The 13,315-nt window shown below is 38.5% G+C and overlaps 1 pseudogene across 1 annotated transcript; it reads left to right on the top strand.

Annotated features, from left to right (window-relative positions):
- Positions 1-632: 632 nt before the first annotated feature.
- LOC311132479 (class I histocompatibility antigen, F10 alpha chain-like) lies at positions 633-10,901 on the top strand (annotated as a pseudogene). Its single transcript has 5 exons — positions 633-696; positions 2,430-2,694; positions 2,799-3,100; positions 3,218-3,506; positions 10,828-10,901. The product of its transcript is annotated as a class I histocompatibility antigen, F10 alpha chain-like (transcript).
- Positions 10,902-13,315: the final 2,414 nt, after the last annotated feature.

Genomic DNA, 13,315 nt, shown 5'->3' with positions numbered 1-13,315 from the left:
GAGCACTCAATTGTGAGATTATGATGAGAAATGTATCATGACATAGAGACTTCCAAACCATTAAACAAAATGTAAAATCCAGTCTATCATAATTGTTACATAATAAAATAATTGAGGGTATGTGAATGAATCTGTTGATTTATTTGATGTCTATGATTTAAGTTATCAATGCAAGCCTACAGTGAAAACAGTATTGTCATAGTGTTTATATTTTCTCCAGGTCTGCACAATTAATGAATAGGAATATAAAATACAGTATGACACCAATAACGGAAACAACATAGGCTTCACAGCCACTGAAACGTAAATTCGTCTATTTTACCTGACAACAGCTACGTTTATTCAGTCCTCAAAAGTCATTGGATGGATAAAAACACTTTAGGCGAGGAATTATGCCGCGATCACGCGCTAGTCGGAACTAAAATGTACAATTTGCTAACTGGTTGTACGCCGCAAATCTAAAAATACAACCAGTTAGCAAATCAGAAATGTCCTAGTTCCGACTAGGACGTGAACGGCACAGTAATCGGTTGTAACGGACCGGAATTTGTGGAGGTTTGAGGTATTCTGTTACTGTACCTCCAACATATACTTTTGAAAAGTATCTCAACTGCAAAAACGTAATCCACAAGATGTATACATTTATGTTATTTGTTTTATATTTCTCGACTGAATGTATTGTTCAGAGCCAAAGTGGTAAATTGTGTAAACCTACCTGAATGTCAAAAGTGAAAGGAAACGTTTACAGCCAGGTAAAAATAGAAAACATCATACAAATCGTTTATCAACTGATATGGGTGGTCTATTGTTGTAGCATAGTCTACAAGATATGTGTTTTATTGCGTTTTATAGGCTATGTAGTCAACCTTATGTGCGTTATCCCACTTAATTGATTACCGTTACTCGCTAATGTGCACTTACAGGCTAGCCATAAGGCAAGATGATATAGCTACTTTGTTTAGCCTTATGAAAACCCCGCATAGCATTATCAACTTTTTGTAAAACACAAATGCTCCTTGATAATGTTGTTTGCTGGTATGTTTGAAATTTAACACTGTAGCTAAAGGACTAACGCTGTTTAACAAAAATATGAAACACACAGGAAACAGGATATTCATTGTTTTCTTAATAGTTTGACGATTCATAGGACTAATAAACAAGTTCTGAAAATAATTAATTTTACTTAAATTGTGTTCATTGATTAATACATAGGTTAATACTTCAATAGGCAATGTAAAAGGCCTATAAGGGCTACATATGTAACCAAAACTACCATTTAGACATCATGATGCAGGGCTATAGTATGACTTCTCTCTGCTATGATATTTCATTGAATAAATGATTTTGACTAGTTGGCCCTTACAGACATGATAGACCTAAGTAGTTGACACAGTGATTTCCTAGTGGCAATATGTAACTTTCTGGGCAAAGTGACCAAATTCACATAGAACTCTATCATTCTAATTGAAAGCAAGTCTAGGAGGCGGTTGATATCAATCAATCAATTACATTTTATGTATAAAGCCCATTTTACATCAGCAGATGTCCCAAAGTGCTATACAGAAACCCAGCCTAAAACCCCAAACAGCAAGCAATGCAGATGTAGAAGCACGGTGGCTAGGAAAAACTCCCTAGAAAGGCAGAAACCTAGGAAGAAACCTAGAGAGGAACCAGGCTCTGAGGGGTGGCCAGTCCCCTTCTGGCTGTGCCAGGTGGAGATTATAACAGTACATGGCCATTAAGGACAGATTTTCTCCAAGATGTTCAAACGATCATAGATGACCAACAGGGTCAAATAATAATCACAGTGGTTGTAGAGGTTGCAACAGGTCAGTACATCAGGAGTAAATGTCACTTGGCTTTTCATAGCCGGGCATTTAGAGGTTGAAATAGCAGGTGCACTAGAGAGAGAGAGTTGAAAACAGCAGGTCTAGGACAAGGTAGCACGTCCGGTGAACAGGTCAGGGTTCCATAGCCGCAGGCAGAAGAGTGGAAACTGGAGCAGCAGCCCGACCAGGTGGACTGGGGACAGCAAGGCGTCATCAGGCCAGGTAGTCCTGAGGCATGGTCCTAGGGCTCAGGTCCTCCGGGATGGGAGGGAGAGATATGTTCTATGTGCTCTATTTCAATGCATACCGTTTTTGCGTCTTTTACTTTTGGTTTAGTACACCAGATCAAACAACTGAAAATACAATACTTTTGATTATGGATAATATATTTCACAGCGGTTTAGATGGTACAATTATTTACTATACTAGCTTATTTTGTCACAAACTGAAATTAGGTTAACTGTTAGAGTTTTAGCAACCAGGAAATGACGGAGCTATTTCTGCGTAGTGCAACTTGAATGTTTTACAGCAAAGGCAGATTACATGGAGAGAAGGCAAATTGAGACAAATTATCTAAATGTTTTATTTTTTCCCCTACAGAGATCTACTCGCTGAATTACATCTACACTACCCTCTCAAAGCCAGTTGAATTACCTGGTATCTATGAGTTCACTGCCATGGGCCTGATGAATGACAGACAGATCGACTACTATGACAGTGTGGCAAAGAAGAAAATTCCCAAACAGGACTGGATGAGAGAGAAGCTGCCAGCAGACTACTGGGGAAAAGGCACCCAGTCACGCAAGAGCAATGAACAGTGGTTCAAAGTCAATGTCAACATCCTGATGGACCGCATGAGGCACTGGTGAGAAACTACGCCTGCATTTTGTCCTACGCTCAACATTTATATTTTTCTTAAATTGTGGGTTATTAGGTATCTATCTACCTTCTTTTTCATTATTTTTCATTTGTTTCAGATGTCCATATCCTTCAGTGGAAGCATGGCTGTGAGATTGACATACAGCCAGATGGCACATTGAAATTAAAAAAGGGCACTGACCAATACAGCTACGATGGTGACGACTTCCTGGCCTTTGATGATGCCACTATGCAGTGGGTGGCCCCAGTCGATCAAGCTCTGCCGACTAAGAGGAAGTGGGACGAGGTGCAGATCCTCAACCAGTACACCAAGGGCTACCTGGAGAAGGAGTGTGTGGACTGGCTGTCCAAATTCATGGCATATGGGGACAAAGAATTCAGTAGCGCTGACTGTGAGTACTTATGAATGTTAATCTTCTTAAATAGTGTAGCCTAACAATTGGTTAACAGAAAAGGACCTGTGAGATTAGAAATGAAATATTAATGTTCTCTGTTTATTCCCTCTTTAGCCCTTCCAAAGATCTATGTGTTTGCTAAAAAGGCCAAAACTGCAGGAAATGTCCGCCTGACCTGCATGGCGACAGGTTTCTATCCCAAAGATGTGATAATTAATATTAAGAAGAATGGTCTCCAATTGAACAAAGACGATGGAGTACAGTCTACAGGAGCCCAGCCCAATAATGATGACACCTATCAGATCAGGATTAGTGTGCAGATAGATCCCAGAGGCAGACAAGGAAACGTATGTATGCTATGTCAGCCATACAACGTTGAAGGAGCCAATTATGGAAATATGGAGTAAGGTTGACCTAGTATTTAACATACTTTATATATTTTCAACAAACCAGTTATTAGCTTTGTTATCGATTATGGTGAAATCAATTAGTAAAATGTTATTGAGTCTGTTATAAGGTCACGAATGTAGATTATTTCAATGTGACTCAACTGTTTTTTCAAGCTCAATGTATAGGATTTTATGGTTAGTTGCTACATCCATTTTTTGACTTATAAATTAATAATAGATACCCATTGCATCTTGAAGAATATAACTTTCCTCATGAGCTTAGTTCAACTGTCGTACTCCATCAGAACACAAAATACAAGCTTGTTTTACTCCAATGTTTTGTAAACAATGTAAATGTACACAAACACTGTATAGCCTCAAAACATGGTTAAAACTATCATTTGTATATCATGGATGGTCAGTCCTTGCATCCATAGCTCTGTCTATGAACTTGAGAGTGGTTACATTTCTCCAAGCCCACCCCACAGCTTTTTACCAAAATGCAGGTGGGGTGACCACTTTGTTATTGTTTCTACAGACAGACAAACCTCTACCTACCTTGAGCATCACACTCCCCCTTCACTACCTCAACTACCTCCCATTCCATTACAATAAAATCCTTCAAACTACTATGTTGAAGTTGTGTTCTGTACCTAGTGAATGTTTAATATGTCCTATTGTTTTCCATACAGATGGAAAATGCGGTGATTGTAGTGTCAGAGATAGTATGGTGGTTTTTGTCGTGGTGGTCCCCCTGTTAACCTTGGTTGCCTTACTGGTGGTTTGTTGGAAGAAAGACAAAATATGTACGTTTCTCACATTGTGAATGAATTTCATAAAGTATGTTATTTTTCGTATTGTTATTGTTCTGTGAGATAAACTGAAGTGATTATGGTCATTTCTGAAGAGAGTTGGCATGTTGCAACCTATTTTCACATCAGGGCATTTTTTTTATTTATTTTTTTGTGTATTTTTTTTGGGGGGGGGGGGGGGGGGGGGGGGGGGAATGGATCAGCTTAATATTGCAGATAGATTGTATCTTCTATCAATGTAATTGTCTGCATCACTTCCAATCCCCCATGTTTTTTTTATTGTTTTTTTTTTTTTATATATATACTCCCCTTTATTACTTTTCAACCCCACCATCCTTTCCCTACTTGGAGTAAATTAGTGAACAACAATGCCCAGGCCTCTACTTCCGGTCTATACTTACTATCTACACCTTATGGACAGAGTTAATTTTACAATAAATCTATTATATATATATATATATATATATATATATTTTTTTTTATATTATTATTTTTTGCTCCTGAACTTCTTCTACTCTCAACCTCTCCGATCATTTTCATGATGTCCATCCGGTTTGCTTCTATATGCCATATCTTTCTAACTGTGCTCTTTCCCAAAAGCTCCCAACATACAACCTATATACTTATTATGGACACAGTATGCTTACATTATTAGCTATCTTTGTTATTATTTGTTGTTATTTGTCATTAGTCCCATCCTTCAACTCTATTCAATACCTCCCATCTATCTCTTAACACCATCCATATAGGATTTCTATTTGCCATATATATTTCAACCGTACTGTGATGTTTTACAAAAGTTCTGAACCTTTCTATTCTCATTGCTTCTACAGATTGTGAATTAAAAATAAACATTTTTGCTAAAAGTATTAATATATTATTGATTGATTGACTATGACTTTTCAGATCACCCAGTAATGCTATCTGCAAGGTTAGTTCCAGGTAAATATTGCAATCCTTTAGCCATTCCTGGACCTGTGTCCAAAAACAAGCTACAAATGGACAGAACCAAAACAAATGATCTAATGATTCTGTCTCTTCACAGCAAAATCTGCAGAGCTGGGAAGATTGTATCCCCCATATAAATAACATTCTATTGGTAGCAAGAATTTTGTATAATAATTTAAATTGAAAGATTCAAATTTTTGAATACGGTGTCGTTTTGCGTGTCAGTTCATAAACACTATGCCATGGGATCGGTACGTCAAAGATCTCTTCCCAACTATTTTGCAATCTATATGGGATGGCTGTCAATCCTTTGGTCCTTAAGTGAAACTGATATACTTTTTTATTTATCACAGTTTTCCTTAACCAATTATGTTCTTTAATGCAAGGCCGATAGACAAGTTCCTTACTTTCTCCCCCTTCCACTTTCCACTTCCACTTTTGCGGTAAGGCTGCAATTATTTGGTTGTAATTTTGGGTAGAGCAGACATTTCCATATGTTTTTGTTAGCTGCATGTGCGACATAACTCCACCAGTCCTACCGATGATATCATTTACGAAGATTATACCTTTTTTAAACATTCTGTCAAAAAATAAAGGTTTTTTGTCAATTAGTATATTTGAATTCAACCACAATATTTGTTGCATTATTTGTTCTGTCGTTTCTGGAGGATTAAATTGAAATTGCAACCAACTTTCTATGGCTTGTTTTAGAAATAGTGACATTTGGGAGATTATTTCCTTTTCAAATAACTGAAAGTGAGAGGTTGTAATCTGAATAAAGGGAAAAAGGCCTTTCTTGAACATTGGGTGAAACAATCTTACTAATTTGCTCGAGAACCAGTTCGGATTTAAGTATAACTTTTGTATGACTGAAGCTTTTAGTGATAGGTCTAATGCTTTAATATTTAATAATTTCTGTCCTCCGAATTCATATTCATTATATAAATATGCTCTTTTAATTTTGTCTGGCTTGCCGTTCCAAATAAAAGTGAATATTTTTTTCTCATTTTATTGGTAAACTACATGGTAATGTAAAAATTGTATTTTTTAGTGATCCAATACGTATTATAGTACATTTGTCATAATTTGGTTGTAATCCAGAGAGGTTAGAAAATGTATCTAGATCCTCTATGAGGCTGTGGAGGGATTCTAGTTGTGGATTTAAAAGAAAACATGAATCATCAGCGTACAATGACACCTTTGTTTTTAAGCCCTGTATTTCTAATCCTCTGATATTATTATTGGATCTGATTTTAATAGCTAACATCTCGATGGCCACAATAAATAGATATGCCGATAGTGGACAACCTTGTTTCACTCCTCTTGACAGTTTAAAACTTTCTGAGAAATAGCCATTATTTACTATTTTACACCTAGGGTTACTATACATGATTTTGACCCATTTTATAAGAGATTCTCCAAAATTGAAATGCTCCAGGCATTTATATATAAACCCCAGTCGAACTTTATCAAATGCCTTTTCGAAGTCTGCTATGAATAGCAGGCCTGGTTTCCCATATTTTCCATAATGTTCTATTGTTTCCAATACTTGCCTTATATTATCTCCAATGTATCTTCCATGTAAAAAACCTGTCTGATTAGAATGAATAATATCCGACAATACCTTTTTAATTCTATGCGCTATACATTTTGCTAGGATTTTTGCATCACAACACTGAAGTGTAAGGGGCCTCCAATTTTGTAAATGGACTGGATCTTTATATTTTCCACTTGTATCCTGTTTCAGTAATAATGAGATCAGACCTTCTTCTTGAGTGTCAGATAATCTACCATTTACATAGGAGTGGTTAAAACATGCTAATAACGGTCCTCTTAGTATATCAAAAAAGGTTTGGTATACCTCGACTGGTATGCCATCCAACCCTGGAGTTTTCCCAGACTTAAAGTCTTTAATTGCATCCAGAAGTTCCTCCTCTGTAATTTCACCTTCACATGAGTCTTTCTGTGTGGCTGTTAATTTGACATTATCAATAGAAAAAAATCTCTACAATTAGCTTCAGTTAGAGGAGATGGAGGCGACTGAAAAGAAAACATATGCTTAAAGTACTTTGTTTCTTCCTTCAAAATATCATTTGGTGAATTATGGGTGACTCCGTCAATTGTAACCAGTTTCATTAAGTTATTTTTGGTAGCATTCCTATGTTGAAGATTAAAAAAGAATTTTGTGCATTTTTCCCCATATTCCATCCAGTTTGCTTTATTTTTATAATATATTACACTTGATCTTTCTTGAATAAGTTTCTCCATTTCTTTTTGTTTTTCCTCTAATCTATTCTGAGCCTCTATGTTACAGTTTTTATTGCCATCTATCTGTTCTGTTAGACTTTCTATTTCCTTTCTTAGTATAAACTCTTTTGACCTAAATTGCTTTTGTTTTCGAGATGAGTACTGAATTGCATGGCCTCTAAAGGCACATTTAAAGGTGTCCCATACAACAAGGGGATTCGCTGTACCTATGTTATGTTGGAAAAAGTCAGTTATAAATTCCTTTGTTCTAATTATAAATAAATTATCATCCAATAGGCTTTGATTAAATTTCAAATATCCTCGCCCACGTGGAAATTCAGTAAGAGTAATGTATATGCCTATTATATGATGGTCCGACCGCATTCTGTCCCCTATCAACACTTTTTTTTACTTTTGGTGCCAACGAGAATGAGATAAGAAAGAAGTCAAGACGACTAGCTTGATTCAGTCTCCGCCATGTATATCTCACTAGATCAGTATATTTAAGCCTCCATATATCTACTAGTTCTAATGTATCCATGACATTCACAATTTCCTTAAGAGCATGTGGGCGATTGTTTGTGGTGTGATTTCCTTTACGGTCCATTGAGCTATTTAAAACAGTATTATAATCCCCCACCATAATAATATTGTCTTGAGTTGCTTGCAGGCTTGATAATTTATTATATTGTCAAAGAATTGTGGATCATCATTATTTGGTCCGTAAAGGTTAATGAGCCATATCCGTTTATGGTCCAATAACATATTTAAAATAATCCATCTACCTTGTGTATCTATTTGTACAATTTGCACATTCGGATCGAAATTACTATTAATTAATATCATCACCCCTTTTGAATTTCTTTGCCCATGGGAGAATTATATTTCCCCCCCCCCCATTCTTTTTTCCATTCTATTTCATCTCGAATTATTGAATGAGTTTCCTGTATACAATAGATATTATATTCCTTCTCTTTGAACCATGTAAATATTGTTCTTCTTTTGTTATTATCAGCTAAGCCATTACAATTATAACTGGCTATACTTATTTCACCATACACCATACTGAGATACAAGTTTCAAGTCTATTTATCATTATATATGTTTGTAAAAAATAGCGTAATGATTGAGTGTCCATATACAGTGGGGGAAAAAAGTATTTAGTCAGCCACCAATTGTGCAAGTTCTCCCACTTAAAAAGAGGAGAGAGGCCTGTAATTTTCATCATAGGTACACGTCAACTATGACAGACAAAATGAGAATTTTTTTTCCAGAAAATCACATTGTAGGATTTTTAATGAATTTATTTGCAAATTATGGTGGAAAATAAGTATTTGGTCAATAACAAAAGTTTCTCAATACTTTGTTACATACCCTTTGTTGGCAATGACACAGGTCAAACGTTTTCTGTAAGTCTTCACAAGGTTTTCACACACTGTTGCTGGTATTTTGGCCCATTCCTCCATGCAGATCTCCTCTAGAGCAGTGATATTTTGGGGCTGTCGCTGGGCAACACGGACTTTCAACTCCCTCCAAAGATTTTCTATGGGGTTGAGATCTGGAGACTGGCTAGGCCACTCCAGGACCTTGAAATGCTTCTTACGAAGCCACTCCTTCGTTGCCCGGGCGGTGTGTTTGGGATCATTGTCATGCTGAAAGACCCAGGCACGTTTCATCTTCAATGCCCTTGCTGATGGAAGGAGGTTTTCACTCAAAATCTCACGATACATGGCCCCATTCATTCTTTCCTTTACACGGATCAGTCGTCCTGGTCCCTTTGCAGAAAAACAGCCCCAAAGCATGATGTTTCCACCCCCATGCTTCACAGTAGGTATGGTGTTCTTTGGATGCAACTCAGCATTCTTTGTCCTCCAAACACGACGAGTTGAGTTTTTACCAAAAAGTTATATTTTGGTTTCATCTGACCATATGACATTCTCCCAATCCTCTTCTGGATCATCCAAATGCACTCTAGCAAACTTCAGACGGGCCTGGACATGTACTGGCTTAAGCAGGGGGACACGTCTGGCACTGCAGGATTTGAGTCCCTGGTGGCGTAGTGTGTTACTGATGGTAGGCTTTGTTACTTTGGTCCCAGCTCTCTGCAGGTCATTCACTAGGTCCCCCCGTGTGGTTCTGGGATCTTTGCTCACCGTTCTTGTGATCATTTTGACCCCACGGGGTGAGATCTTGTGTGGAGCCCCAGATCGAGGGAGATTATCAGTGGTCTTGTATGTCTTCCATTTCCTAATAATTGCTCCCACAGTTGATTTCTTCAAACCAAGCTGCTTACCTATTGCAGATTCAGTCTTCCCAGCCTGGTGCAGGTCTACAATTTTGTTTCTGGTGTCCTTTGACAGCTCTTTGGTCTTGGCCATAGTGGAGTTTGGAGTGTGACTGTTTGAGGTTGTGGACAGGTGTCTTTTATACTGATAACAAGTTCAAACAGGTGCCATTAATACAGGTAACGAGTGGAGGACAGAGGAGCCTCTTAAAGAAGAAGTTACAGGTCTGTGAGAGCCAGAAATCTTGCTTGTTTGTAGGTGACCAAATACTTATTTTCCACCATAATTTGCAAATAAATTCATAAAAAATCCTACAATGTGATTTTCTGGAAAAAAAATTCTCAATTTGTCTGTCATAGTTGACATGTACCTATGATGAACATTACAGGCCTCTCTCATCTTTTTAAGTGGGAGAACTTGCACAATTGGTGGCTGACTAAATACTTTTTTTCCCCACTGTAGCTGTACTGTGATATTTGCATTGCTATGGAGTAACCCTTCAATTGTTCTCCACTAATTCCCCCGCTAAAGCCCCTCCCCATCCCAAGTTGAGCCGTCATCCCAGTGATCAGCATCCCACCCACGTCCCTCCGTATCCCTAAGGCCCCGAGAGGCCAGGATCCATCCATCGAAAACAGCACACAGTGCCACCCACAAAACAGAAGCAGATTAACCGCCAAAAGCATTTCCAATGCTTTCACCTCTCTCTATATATATCTATATAACTATTTTTTTAAAATTATGCATATCCTATTTTCCATCATTATCAATTCATATGCGTAATAATGTCGGCAGTTCACGCGTAGGATTCTAACATATAACCCGGATTGCCATTGTATTACATTTAATTCATTGACAAGCAATTATTATCCTAGCAAATAATTCCCGTGGTCCATCCCATACCCTCCCCCCCCCCCCCCACATCAGGGCATTAGTAAATCTGAAGTCAGGAGGTCAAACGAAGTGAAATATCGTATATTTAATTTTCCACTGTTTTTGTCCACTCTCATAATTGTCTTTAACACCTTGCTCCATTGTTTTAGGTGCTGGTAATACAGGAGCTTTACCACCTCCTGGGATCCAGTCCTGTTACTTTCAGGCAATGGGAATGGAGTGACCATTTCGAACATGACCAACACAGCAAGTAAGACATAATTTCAGAACTTGTAGAGGACATATTAGGTTTTACTGTTATAACAGTTGCTATAAGCAGAAAATGTTCCATTTATTTATTTTCCGAGAAAATTATAACTACAAATAAGAATGATTGGCTTATAACATTGATTCCTGACATTTAAGCGAACACGGCTTCATGGTGTTTTCCAAAGGCGAGTTAAGGAACAATACAACAAGGCCTGTCATGTTTGCTTTTAATTGCAAAGTTTACTTTTATCACCTTTATCACAAATCATGTGGTACACTCTTAGAAAAAAGGGTTCCAAAACTGCCCCCTTAGGATAACCCTTTTTGGTTCCAGGTAGAACCGATTTTGGTTCTATGTAGAACCCTCTGTGGAAAGGTTTCTACATGGAACCCAATTAGGTTCTACCTGGAACCAAAAAGTGTTCTTCGAAGGGTTATCCTATAGGGACAAGAAGCTTTACCACCTCCTGGGATCCAGTCCCATCTAAATGGTACTGTTGATGCAATATCATTCATTTTACCGCTAGAAGTCTGACATGTATAGCAGTAGCACAGCAATACCAATGATCTGGTTGGGATGTGTCTAATGATGGGCCAACTCATGATTGTCATTTGGTTGATTTAATAACGTCTTGTGAGGAATACATTAATTACAGCCTCTCCAATCCATGTTTTTACACCTCAAATAATGTTCCCATACTGATGAATAGTTTGGTCCCATAATGTCTACTTGTTGTTCTGGACAGTACCGATCAGTAAATAGCACAACATCAATGAATCAGACTTAACCATGTACTTGCAAAGTTATTCTGTTCACATGACTGTTACTTTCAGGAATGGAAATGGAGTGACCAATTTGAACATGACCAACACACCAAGTAAGAAATAATTTCAGGACTTGTAGAGGACATATTATGTTTTACTGTTATAACAGTTGCTATAAGCAGAAAAGTTTAAATTTCCCAAAAAATTTATGATTTTCACTCTTAGAAAAAAGGGTTCCGAAAGGGTTCTTCGACTGTCCCCATAGGAGAACCCTTTTTAGGGTTCCAGGTAAAACCCTTTTTGGTTCGAGGTAGAACCCTTTAAAGTTCCATGTAGAGCCCTCATAGGAGAACCCCTTTTGGTTCCAGCTCCGAGACAGGATTGTGTCGAGGTACAGATCTGGGGAAGGGTACCAAAACATTTCTGCAGCATTGAAGGTCCCCAAGAGCATAGTGGCCTCCATCATTGTTAAATGGAAGAAGTTTGGAACCACCAAGACTCTTCCTGGAGCTGGCCGCCCGGCCAAACTGAGCAATCGGGGGAGAAGGGCCTTGGTCAGGGAGGTGACCAAGAACCTGATGGTCACTCTGAAAGAGCTCCAGAGTTCCTCTATGGAGATGGGAGAACCTTCCAGAAGTACGACCATCTCTGCAGCACTCCATCAATCAGGCCTTTATGGTAGAGTGGACATACGAAAGCCACTCCTCAGTAAAGGGCACATGACAGCTCGCTTGGAGTTTGCCAAAAGGCACCTAAAGGACTCTCAGACCATGAGAAACAAGATTCTCTGGTCTGATGAAACCAAGACGGAACTCTTTGGCCTGAATGCCAAGCGTCACGTCTGTCGGAAACCTGGCACGTGCATCATGCTCTGGGGATATTTTTCAGTGGCAGGGACTGGGAGACTAGTCAGGATTGAGGGAAAGATGAACGGTGCAAAGTACAGAGAGATCCTTGATGAAAACCTGCTCCAGAGCGCTCAGGACCTCAGACTGGGGCGAAGGTTCACCTTCAAACAGGACAATGACCCTAAGCACACAGCCAAGAGCAGGAGTGGCTTCGGGACAAGTCTCTGAATGTCCTTGAGTGGCCCAGCCAGTGCCGGACATAAATCTGACTTAACCATCTCTGGAGAGACCTGAAAATAGCTGTGCAGCGGCGCTCCCCATCCAACCTGACAGAGTTTGAGAGGATCTGCAGAGAAGAATGGGAGAAACTCCCCAACTACAGGTGTGCCAAGCTTGTAGCCTCATACCCAGGGAAGCTTGAGGCTATAATTGCTGCCAAAGGTGCGTCAACAAAGTCCTGAGTAAAGGGTCTGAATACTTACAGTACCAGTCAAAAGTTTTAGAACACCTACTCATTCCAGGGTTCTTCTTTATTTTTACTATTTTCTACATTGTAGAATAATAGTGAAGACATCAAAACTATGAAATAACACATATGGAATCATGTAGTAACCAAAAAAGTGTTAAATATATAAAAATATATTTTATATTTGAGATTCTTCAAAGTAGCCACCCTTTGCCTTGATGACAGCTTTGCACACTCTTGTCATTCTCTCAACCAGCTTCACGAGGTAGTCAGCTGGAATGCAGGTGAAGTGCCTTGTTAAAAGTTAAT

Source organism: Coregonus lavaretus (genome assembly GCF_964263955.1).
Source record: "Coregonus lavaretus genome assembly, chromosome: 7".
Taxonomy (NCBI): domain Eukaryota; kingdom Metazoa; phylum Chordata; class Actinopteri; order Salmoniformes; family Salmonidae; genus Coregonus; species Coregonus lavaretus.
Note: the sequence above shows the minus strand (reverse complement) of the source record. Positions and strands in the feature narration are given on the sequence as shown.